The sequence below is a fragment of the Chiloscyllium plagiosum genome, unplaced genomic scaffold (genome assembly GCF_037043375.1).
Source record: "Chiloscyllium plagiosum isolate Xiang-an unplaced genomic scaffold, Cpla_swu_hap1 HiC_scaffold_28, whole genome shotgun sequence".
Classification (NCBI taxonomy): Eukaryota; Metazoa; Chordata; class Chondrichthyes; order Orectolobiformes; family Hemiscylliidae; genus Chiloscyllium; species Chiloscyllium plagiosum.
In genome coordinates this window covers 39,000,285-39,010,681 of record NW_028270166.1, presented here as the reverse complement: position 1 = coordinate 39,010,681, position 10,397 = coordinate 39,000,285, and the positions used below count along the sequence as shown (strand labels likewise).

Sequence of the window (10,397 nt, the reverse complement as noted above, 5' to 3'; positions counted from 1 at the left end):
GCTTTGATCACTTTGGAGGTTCACAAAACACTTTTATCGAAGTCCTTACCAAATAGTAAGAAATGTACATGGGGCCACTGGTATGGCACTTTTTTTCCTTAGAATGAGCCATAAGGTTATGACAAGCAGCTCATGTTTTCCACTGGTTGAAAGAAAGAGGGAGTCATTAATAACCTGATGAATATTGGGAATGGAACAGAGACTAGGAAGTCTACAGCAAATAACTCACCTCACAAGGCAGAGGTCAGGAGTATAAGGAATATTCTTCACTTGGCTGGATGGGGGCAGTTCTACAACACTCAAGAAGCTTAACACCATTTGGGACAACACACCATCTTAAACATTCACATCATCGACAGACACACTTTGGCCTCCGTGTGTGCCACCTAGAAGATTAGTCTCGACTGGGTTCCCTACAGTGTGGAAACAGGCCCTTCGGCCCAACCAGTCCACACCGTCCCTCCGAAGAGTAACCCACCCAGACCCATTTTCCCTCTGACTAATGCACTTAACACTATGGGCAATTTAGCATGGCCAATTCACCTGACTTGCACATCTTTGGACTGTGGGAGGAAACCGGACCACCCGGAGGAAACCAATGCAAACACAGGGAGAATGTGCAAACTCCACACAGACAGTCGCCCGAGGCTGGAATCGAACCTGGGACCCTGGTGTTGTGAGGCAGCAGTGCTAACTACTGAGCCACCATGCCGCCCACCCACGAGCTCCTTAGACCCTACCAAACGAGCTCTCCAACCTAGAAGAATAGTGCAGATGATAACTGGAGCAGCGCTATCTACAGGTTCCCCTCCAAGCCACGCACAATCCTGATTAGAAAACTATTGCACTCCTTCACTGGTGTTTGGTCAAAATCTTGGAACATCCCTCCTAACAGCACTGAATGTGAAGCTACCCCAATGGATTGCAACAGTATAAGACAGTAGCGAACCACTTTCTCAAGGGCAGTTAGGGATGGACAATAAATGCCCCTTCTGGCCTTGGCAGGAACATTCCCTGGACGAATTAAAATTTGCTAATTTTGGTTGGCAGCTCTAAATGACCAAATATTCAACTAGTCCATACCCTGTCCCATCAGGTAAAGAGCAAAGTGGACAATCACTAGCACTCAATTTAAGCTATCGTCCGCTACCCAGCACAGCCTTCCCACAGATAGATTTATTCCAACATGACATAGAGAGTAAGATAAAGGTTCCAGTTTATAGTTGTCTCCGTAGGCATGTGGAAACGGCAAAAAGTGTTGGAAGAAATTCCAGTGATGACCATAGCACTTTTCCCGGAGTTAGATTCAGACTTGAGTGACAACATGTATCAGCTGAAAAACAGAAATCTCCATGTGGCAACACTATGGGTGCATTACAAAATGTACAAATCCCAAATGTAAAACAAGAAACCTACTTGCTGCAAATTGAAAAATGCAAGTCCACGGTATCCAATTCTGTTCTGCTGAACAATTCAAAAATGTCTTTGTGCATAAAGTTCACCCATTTTTCAAACACCAGAGAGAGAAAATTCCATCGTGAACAAAAGAGAAAAGTTATAGCTTAAGTTCCATAATTCACTGTAAGTGAACTCAACTCATTCAAACTCCAACTGTGACTCTCACTTTCTTATAAATGAACAGCATCTACATCAATAATGAAATTCTCAATGCACCAATTTACCAGAACATTTGCAGCTGTTCAGTTCCAACCTATTAATTGCCAGTCATCCCCTGCTGTTATATCTCCAATTTGACTGGCCAGTTTCTTACCAGCCATTTGCCAACCAAGTTAATTTGTGGTCACAGTGGCACTATAAATGCAGACTTTGAAATTAGCTGGCGCCTGTCTGTCCTGGTCAATCAGTGGCTGTTGTAAACATCCAGTGCCAAGTTGCAGACAGTAGTCTGAAAGGGGAGGTCATTGTTTTTGTTCTTCTTGCCTGGTCTTTCTTCAAAAGCATTCACTTCCCCAGTGTCGCAGCCTTGTCTGTTTGCAAGTGCCTCCTGCCTCTTTTAAGGGACTTTTTGAGAAGATTTTATGTAAAAGGATTTCACTAGGAGTGAGCAAACACACTTATGTCAGGCATGGCTCACTGGTAGCGTGACTTGCATTGGAGTAAACTGATTGCGCATTGACACCCCATTTCAGAGGTCAAATCATATAATTCCAGGCTAATACTCCAGTGCAGTGCAAAGAGAACTGCTATCCTAATGATGAAGTGTTAAATTGAGTCCCAATCTACCCTCAAGTCAACGTGAAAATACATTGAGGTATTTTGAAGAGTAAGGTAATTCTCTTTGGCGCCTCAAACAACATAGTGAACAGACAATTTAGTTAATACCTTGTTGCTATTTGTGGGACCTTGTGTACATGGATCTTCGAAAGTGCCAGAGTAGCGACACACTTCAGAAGTATTTCATTGGCTATTGCAGTCCCAAGGTCATGAAAGGCCAAAATAAATGCAAGTCTTCCTTCCTTGCTATTCATTACACTGGGGAGAAAGTGAGGTCTGCAGATGCTGGAGATCAGAGATGGAAATGTGTTGCTGGAAAAGTGCAGCAGGTCAGGCAGCATCCAGGGAACAGGAGAATCGACGTTTCGGGCATTAGCCCTTCTTCAGGAAGGGCTAATTCCTGAAGAAGGGCTAATGCCCGAAACGTCAATTCATTACACTGGCAAAGGTTATTTTAAGGACTAAACGCGTCCAGACTGGATCTTGTAAGTTTTTATTGGGATCTAATTTGACCTAAAACATTGGAGCCATTTGTCATCTCTTTTCATTCTGACGTTTCCCAGGATGTTGCTGGATATTGAGGGTTTGAGTTATAAGGAGAGGCTGGATAGGCAGAGATCTTTTCGCTGGAGTGTGGGAGTTTGAGGAATGTTGTTATAGCGATTTATAAAATCAGGTGACTTTTTCCTATGGTGGAGGTTTGTAAGACTAGGGGGCATGTTTTCTTAAGTGAGAGGAGAAAGGTTTAATAAAAATCCTTTTTACACAGAGAATGGTTCATGGGTGGAATGAACTGCCAGAGGAAATGGTGGTTGTGGGTACAGTTACAATGTTTAAAAGACATTTGGATAAGTACAGGAATAAGAAATGTTTGGAGGAAAATGGGCCAAGTGCAGGCAAGTGGGACTGGTTTAGTTTGGGAGAATGGTCGACATGGACTGGTTGGACCGAAGGGTTGTTTTTGTGCTTTATGGCTCTATGACTTTGTGAATGGTTACAATAACTGTGTAATCCCAAATGGTTTAGTTTAACACAAGTCTCTGGCTTAGCTTGTCCCTGTTCTCTTAGTGTACATCACATGAAGGGCCTTTACTCCTTTGCTTCACCAGTAAGTGGATCAGAGGCATGGTAAAGTAATTCTAACTCTTTATTCACACTCTATATATTTCTGAATTCTGGGTTAGAACTGTGTCTGCCTAGGTACTGATTGATGCTTCTGCCTCAGCCATCTGTGCAGACTATTATCTTTAGCAATGTTTCCATCATCATTTATATTAACCCTTTACGCTACACATAGATCACACACTTAAATACATTCATGTAATGAATCAGGTAAGTCTCAGTTTGCCATTGGGAAAAAGAAGGACAACAGTGTGAATGCTGACAGTCCATTCTTCAAGCAGGTGAACAGCCACTCTATCTGATATCTCCATACATAGTTCTCATTTCACATCAGGACACCTTTGAGGCCTTCTGAAGCTACATACTTAGAAAGACAATAGCTGCACCATCGATGTGATCAGTTCATCATCACCTCAGTACATGGGAAGGATAACAATGTGGGCTGTCAATAACGCTCCACCCTACCCATCATGAGCAAATAAAATACTGATGAGAGTCATGGGTTGTTTGATTCTTCAGAGCACCTGTGCAAATAAGAGAAGGATTGGATTGAGACAGGAGGTGATAAATCTATGGTTGGGTATTGCACTCTCCACCAGTATGGCTATGTGTTCAAGGCTTGTCCTGATGAAAGGTTCCAATCTGAAACGTTGACTCCCCTTCTCCTCTGGTGTTGCCTGACCTGCTGTGCTTTTTTCCAGCTCCTCTCTTTATTCACTTTGAATCTCCAGCATCTGCAGTTCTCATTATCTCCTGGTTATGTTTTCAAGTATCACCTAATCTTGCAGTGAGAGACAAAACAGCAGAGAACATTAGGGGAAAATAGGACAAAATTCATCCTCTCTGAATTGTGATTTCTGAACTTATTCAAGCTACAGAGGAGCATGCACTAAACCTATCTCCCAACAGCAAGCTGCATCTCTCACATCATCTCACTGTTCTTTCCTATATGTTTAGCATTGAGCAGTTGAGTCAGTTACTGAAGTAGTCTTTGTCCAAATGTACCAAGATTTGGACAATAGCCAAGTTTTGGCTGACCCAAGTGACAATTATTATTCATCCCACACCATTGCCAGGCAATATTAGTGTCAACAAGAGAGAATTAAACATCAACCCTTGTCATTCAGTTACATGACCATTGTTAAATCTCCTATCACTAACATCCCGGGTGTTACCATTGACTAGAAACTGAACTGGACTGGCCATAAAAATGCTGGCTAAGAGGGGAAGTCAGAGGCTAGGAAGTCAGAGACAGGGAGTAACTCATACCTGGACTCCCCAAAGCCTGTCCACCATCCACAAGACGCAAGTCAGGAGTATGATGGATTACTTCTCACTTACCTGGATGAGTTCAGTTCCATCAACACTCAAGAACAGGAAGGTCATAGACCGGTGATACTATCGCTAGACTGTTAATTCAGAGACCTAGAACCCAGGTTCGAATCCCGCTATGGCAGATAGTAAGATTTGTATTCAATAACAAATACCAGGATGTATCTAATGATGATTACAAATTCAGTCTAGATTGTCAGGGGGAAAACCCATTTGGTCCATTAATGTCCTTTAGAGAAGGAAGCTGCCACCCTTACCTGGTCTGGCCTACATGTGACTCCAGATCCACAGCAATGTGGTTGACTTTTAACTGCACTCCAGGCAATTAGGGATGGGCAATAAATATATCCTAACCAGCGATGCCCTCATCCCATGAATGAATAAAACAACAAGCTTGACACCATCCAGGACAAAGCAGCCAGCTTGATTGGCATCAGATCCACAAACACCTACTCCTTCCAATACCAATGCTCAGTAGCAGCAATGTGTTCTATCTACAAGATGTATTGCAGTAAATCACCAAGAATCCTTGGACAGCATCTTCTAAATCAATACTCACTACCATCTAGAAGGACAAGGGCAGCAGATATGTGAGATCACCACAATTTATAATTTCCCTTCCAAGCCACTCATCATCCTGACTTGGAGTTATAATCACCATTCCTTCACTGTAATAGAACATAGAGCATAGAACAATAGAACACAGTACAGTTCCTTTGGCCCTCGATGTTGTGCCAATCTTTTATCTTACTCTAAGATCAAACTAACCTACATATCTTTCATTTTACTATCATCCATGTGCCTATCCAAGAGTCACTTCAATGTCCCTAATGTATCTGATTCTACTACCACTGCTGACAGTGCATTCCACGTACCCACTACTCTCTGAGTAAAGAACCTACCTTGACATCTCCCCTAAATCTTCTTCCAGTCACCTTATGTCCCCTTATGATAGCCATTTCCGCCTTGGGAAAAAGTCTCTGGCAATCCACTCTGTCTATGCCTTTTATCAACTTGTACACCTCAATCAAATCACCTCTCATCCTTCTTCGCTCCAATGACAACAGCCTTAGCTCCCTCGGTATTTCTTCATAAGACATACCCTCCAGTCCAGTTGGCATCCTGGTAAATCTCCCCTGCACACTCCCTAAACCTCCACATCCTTCTACGTCCTTCCTATAATGAAACGACCCCAGACCTGAGCACAATATTCCAAGTGCTATCTACCCAGGGCTTTATAGATCCCCAGCATAATCTCGTGGCTCTAAAACTCAATCCGTCTGCTAATGAAAGTCAATGCACTGCCTTTTTAAAAAAAATAATTTTTGTGCTGGTTTCAATTTTAAATATTTCTAAGCTGCCACCTTTAAATGTGATCTATCTGATTGAGAGCAGATGGCGTGAATTCGACTCTGTGCAGTTTAACTCCCAGGATTTAATCATTTCTAATGGTACGTGATTCCTGGATATGTCCACCCATTGACTCTTGTCCCATGACAACTGGGGTTGAGGCCTAGTTTCAGTGTTAACCACCTCAAACATGGGTAAACAGTATTTTCCAGAATGCTGTAATTGTCACTCTTAAGTAAACATTGATGAGACCAGATTTGTGTGGATGCGTGACAACTAGACAACCAAGTAGGTTATGTTTACACATTATGTAACAGCAGCATCAGGTTAGATGTTAGGGGCTGTACTTCGAGTGAAGTTTAGCAACTTGTGGGAAAGTTGCTCATCATCTGTTTTGGTTTTGTTTGTCTATGGGATGTGAGAGTTGCTGGCAAAGCCAATTGTATATTGCTCATTCTTAGTTGCCACTTGGTGGTGGTGAGTGACATTCTTACAGTGTGGCAGTCCATCTGGTGTATCTACACACTCTGTGCTTTTGGTGAGAAAGTTTAAAGACATAGACCCAACCACATAGAAGGGATGGTAATATGTTTCCAAGTCAGAATGGCATGTAGCTTGGAGGGGAACTTGTATGTGGTGGTATTCTCATCTATCTGTTGTTCATATCCTTCTTGGTGATAGAAGTTACTTATTTGGAAGGTGCTATTGTGTTTCAAGTTTTCCCCTGTGAAATGGGACTCAGTGGTTAGCACTACTGCTTCACAATGCCAGGGACTGATTCCAGCCTTTGGTCACTGTCTGTGTGGGGTTTGAACATTCTCCCTGAGTCATTGTGGGTTTTCTCTGGGTGCTCCGGTTTCCTCTCACAGTCTAAAGCTGTGTGAGTTAGGTGGATTCTCTGTGGTAAATGCGAGGTGGTGAAGATGGAGATGTTGGGTGTGGATGGGATGCTCTTCAGAGGATCAGTGCAGACTTGATGGGCAGAATGATCTCTTTCCACACTGCAGCAACTCCATGAAGTCCAATATGTCACTTCTTCAGAACTCAAGAAATTAACAAAAGTGTCTGTCTCATAGGCGCTGCCAAACCTGCTGAGTTTCTCCAATGCTTTCTGTTTTTATTTCAGATTTCCAGCATCTGCTGGATTTTAGTTGGATTTCTTTGGATTTTGAGGGTTGAGGAAGAGTACACACAGTCCTCCACCATGACTTGTCAATAACTCCATGCATTGAACTGTTGTAAACACTGAGCATGCTCTTTCTCCAGGGGGAACCTATAAAGTTTCTGTCAGTCTTACAGCAGGGAATTGAATGGAATTCTGAAGAAATCCAACTCAATAATTTCCACCAGCAGTTTTGTACTCTTCAAAATCTAAATATGAACAGGCACATAAAAGTTCCATGTGTAAATTATGTATTTAAAAAATGTAGACTTTGTTTTTAATAAAGATCCTCCTCTTTGCCAATATAGTTCTTTCTGCTTTTGGATTTTTTTCCTTTCTATTTTGCCCTCTACATAATTTATTTAACCTGGGAGACCTTCATGAATGTTAATTATGAGATGTTAAAATGTAACTAAATTACATGCAATTTCAAATGAGTCATTATCGAGCACCGAACCATGACTGTTGGCATGGTGATGCATTGGCCCTATTTACATAGAGGCGCCAGATCGTTGTTTTTTCTTTCTAGAGGCTTGGTTATAGCAATTTTGTCACATTTTATTGAGCAATTTTGTGCAGTTTCTTAATGCAATGACAATCAGATGCATCTTCATAAATCATGCAATGGGATTATCCAAGTAATTTGACTTGACATATCAGGAGGCAACTTTGTTCTGACAGAAGGCAACAATCTAATCAATATTTTTTTAAAAAGTACATGAACATTTACATGCAGTTTTATAATGAAGTGAAGCTGTTCTTATTCCACATCATTAATATAGAACTAATGAGATTAGTTAGCTTGATAGATGATTTTCGCTTACATGTAGCTTCCAGCCTCTCCCTCTTCATCACAATGCTTTTTATCTTCATCCTATCAGCACAAGAATAGTCATTGATGCTCTGAACTTTGCTTCACTTGTAAGCTGAAATACAAACTCTTTCTGCTTTGTGCAGTCACATCATCTTTAAATAAAGATTCATCATGTTATCTCTCCTTCGATCAGGCTAATCAGCATCTCATACTATGTGTTATAGACCAGGCCCCCTCAACATAAATAAAACAAAGAGGAATTTAGAGTAACTTAACTATTGGAAAACTTAACTGATCAATTGATACAGTACCCATTATTAATTAACTGCTCCAAGATAGTAACATCCTATCAACACACCCCTTGGCAAAAAGGTGAGTTCAGATTCTCATATGTAGTTCTCCAATCCTGGAGGAAGCAACATCAAGAGAAAATTCAGAGAAAGTAGCAGCTAGGAGTCATTCACAGAAGCTTCCAACTCTTCTGGGAGCCCAAACAGCTTCTGACTGCTAAAGCTAAAAAAAACTAGAAATCCTGATCTGTGAAAGTTGGCCACACCCGTTCAGGCTGCTCATGTTATTCCAACTGCATAAAAAATCCTAAAGGCCTCCCACGTTATTTACTCAAGCTGTTCTCAGTAGCCAGTTCAGCACCTCTGCCTTTACAACCTCTCTTCAAAAAACCCAGGGCAAAATAACCTTTTAAGGTGACAGCATTCACACTATGCAACTCCTTATCTCCTCTTACCTGCCTTCCTGTCCACCATCTCCACAACCAGAAACCTGAGCCACTCTAGTCCAGCACCGAGCAAGTGCTGCATTGCCAGAGGGACAATCATTGCCATGGAGACAGGAAGGACTGCAGATACTGGAAGCTGGAATTAATAGTTGTGGAGCTGGAAAAGCACAACAGGTCATACAGCTTCAGAGAAGCAGCAAAGTCAACATTTCGGCTCTTCCTGATGCAGGGCTGTGGTCCAAAACGTTGACTTTCCTGCTCCTCTGGTGCTGTCTGACCTGCTGTGCAGTCACTGCCATCCAAGTTATGAGACACAGTCTGCCCTCTCTGTTTGCAAAAGATGATATGATCCCGTGCTGAGGGAAACCGTGGTGTAGTGATGATGTCACTGGGCTAGTAATCCAAGGAACGTTACTTCAAAGCCCCACCTCGACAACTGATAGCATTTTAAATTCAATGAATAAATCAGCCGGTCTCAGGAATGATACCCATGAAACTATCACAGCTTGTAGAACAAAAGTTGGTTCACTAATGTTCTTAAAAGATGGAAATCTGGCACCCTTACCCAGTTTGGATGACACATTTATAGATACTGTTATAAACACTTAATTACGCTTTCCAATGGCTAAAGCATCAATCACTTCACAGGACTATTGAGCTTAACATCAAACACTGGCTTCGTCATTGAGTCCTGTGAAAAACAACTTTAAATACTAACACTATTTTAATGAAGAGCAGGGGAGATCTGCCTTTTATCGTAGTCAATATTTCTCTCTCACATAAATGCTTAAAGACAGAGTACTTTCACATGAAAACAGCACAAAGAAAAAAACCAAGGCACATAAATAGAAAGCAGGACACAATACCAGTAATTCACCTGAGGCTCACTGATGATGTAACCTAGTATGGTGACAAATATCTGAAAACAAACCTTACAGCTCAGTGAGCAAACTAACAACGGTGGCACAGTGGTTAGCACTGCTGCCTCACAGCGCTAGAGACCCGTGTTCAATTCCCGCCTCAGGCGACGGACTGTGTGGAGGTTGCACATTCTCCCTGTGTCTGCGTGCGTTTCCTCCGGGTGCTCCGGTTTCCTCCCACGGTCCAAAAATGTGCAGGTGAGGTGAATTGGCCATGCTAAATTGCCCGTAGTGTTAGGTGAAGGGGAATGGGTCTGGGTGGGTTGCGCTTCAGCGGGTCAGTGTGGACTTGTTGGGCCGAAGGGCCTGTTTCCACACTGTAAGTAAGTAATCTAAAAAAAAACCACAAAACAAAAAACTTTGGATGCTGGAATCTGAAACAAAAGCAGAAATTGCTGGAGAAACCAAACAGGTCTGGCAGTATCTATCCTGAAGAAGAGTCACTGGATCTGAAATGTTGACTCTGTTTCTCTGTCTGTGGATGCTGCCAGAGTTGCTGAGTTACTCCAGCAATTTGTGTTTTTGCTTGCTTTCACATACCTCTATGACATTTATAGGAAGCTTCCTGGGTGGAAACTTGGATTGTCCTGGTTGCAGGGCCATTCATGACCAAAGAGATGACACTCAAAGTTAATGTATCCATAAGGAATAACTCCATGGTTGCCAGTATCCCATCACCAAGTCACCCTTTATTTACACCTGGACTTGACCAGCTAACTCAGAGCC

At 42.2% G+C, this 10,397-nt stretch overlaps 1 long non-coding RNA gene across 1 annotated transcript; it reads right to left on the bottom strand.

Annotated features, from left to right (window-relative positions):
• Positions 1-3,369: 3,369 nt before the first annotated feature.
• On the bottom strand, positions 3,370-9,749 carry LOC122565082 (uncharacterized). Its single transcript, XR_015751924.1, has 3 exons — positions 9,629-9,749; positions 8,026-8,075; positions 3,370-4,133 (listed from the first exon to the last, which is right to left on the bottom strand). It is a non-coding gene; the product is annotated as an uncharacterized LOC122565082 (long non-coding RNA).
• Between the last annotated feature and the right edge of the window lie 648 nt (positions 9,750-10,397).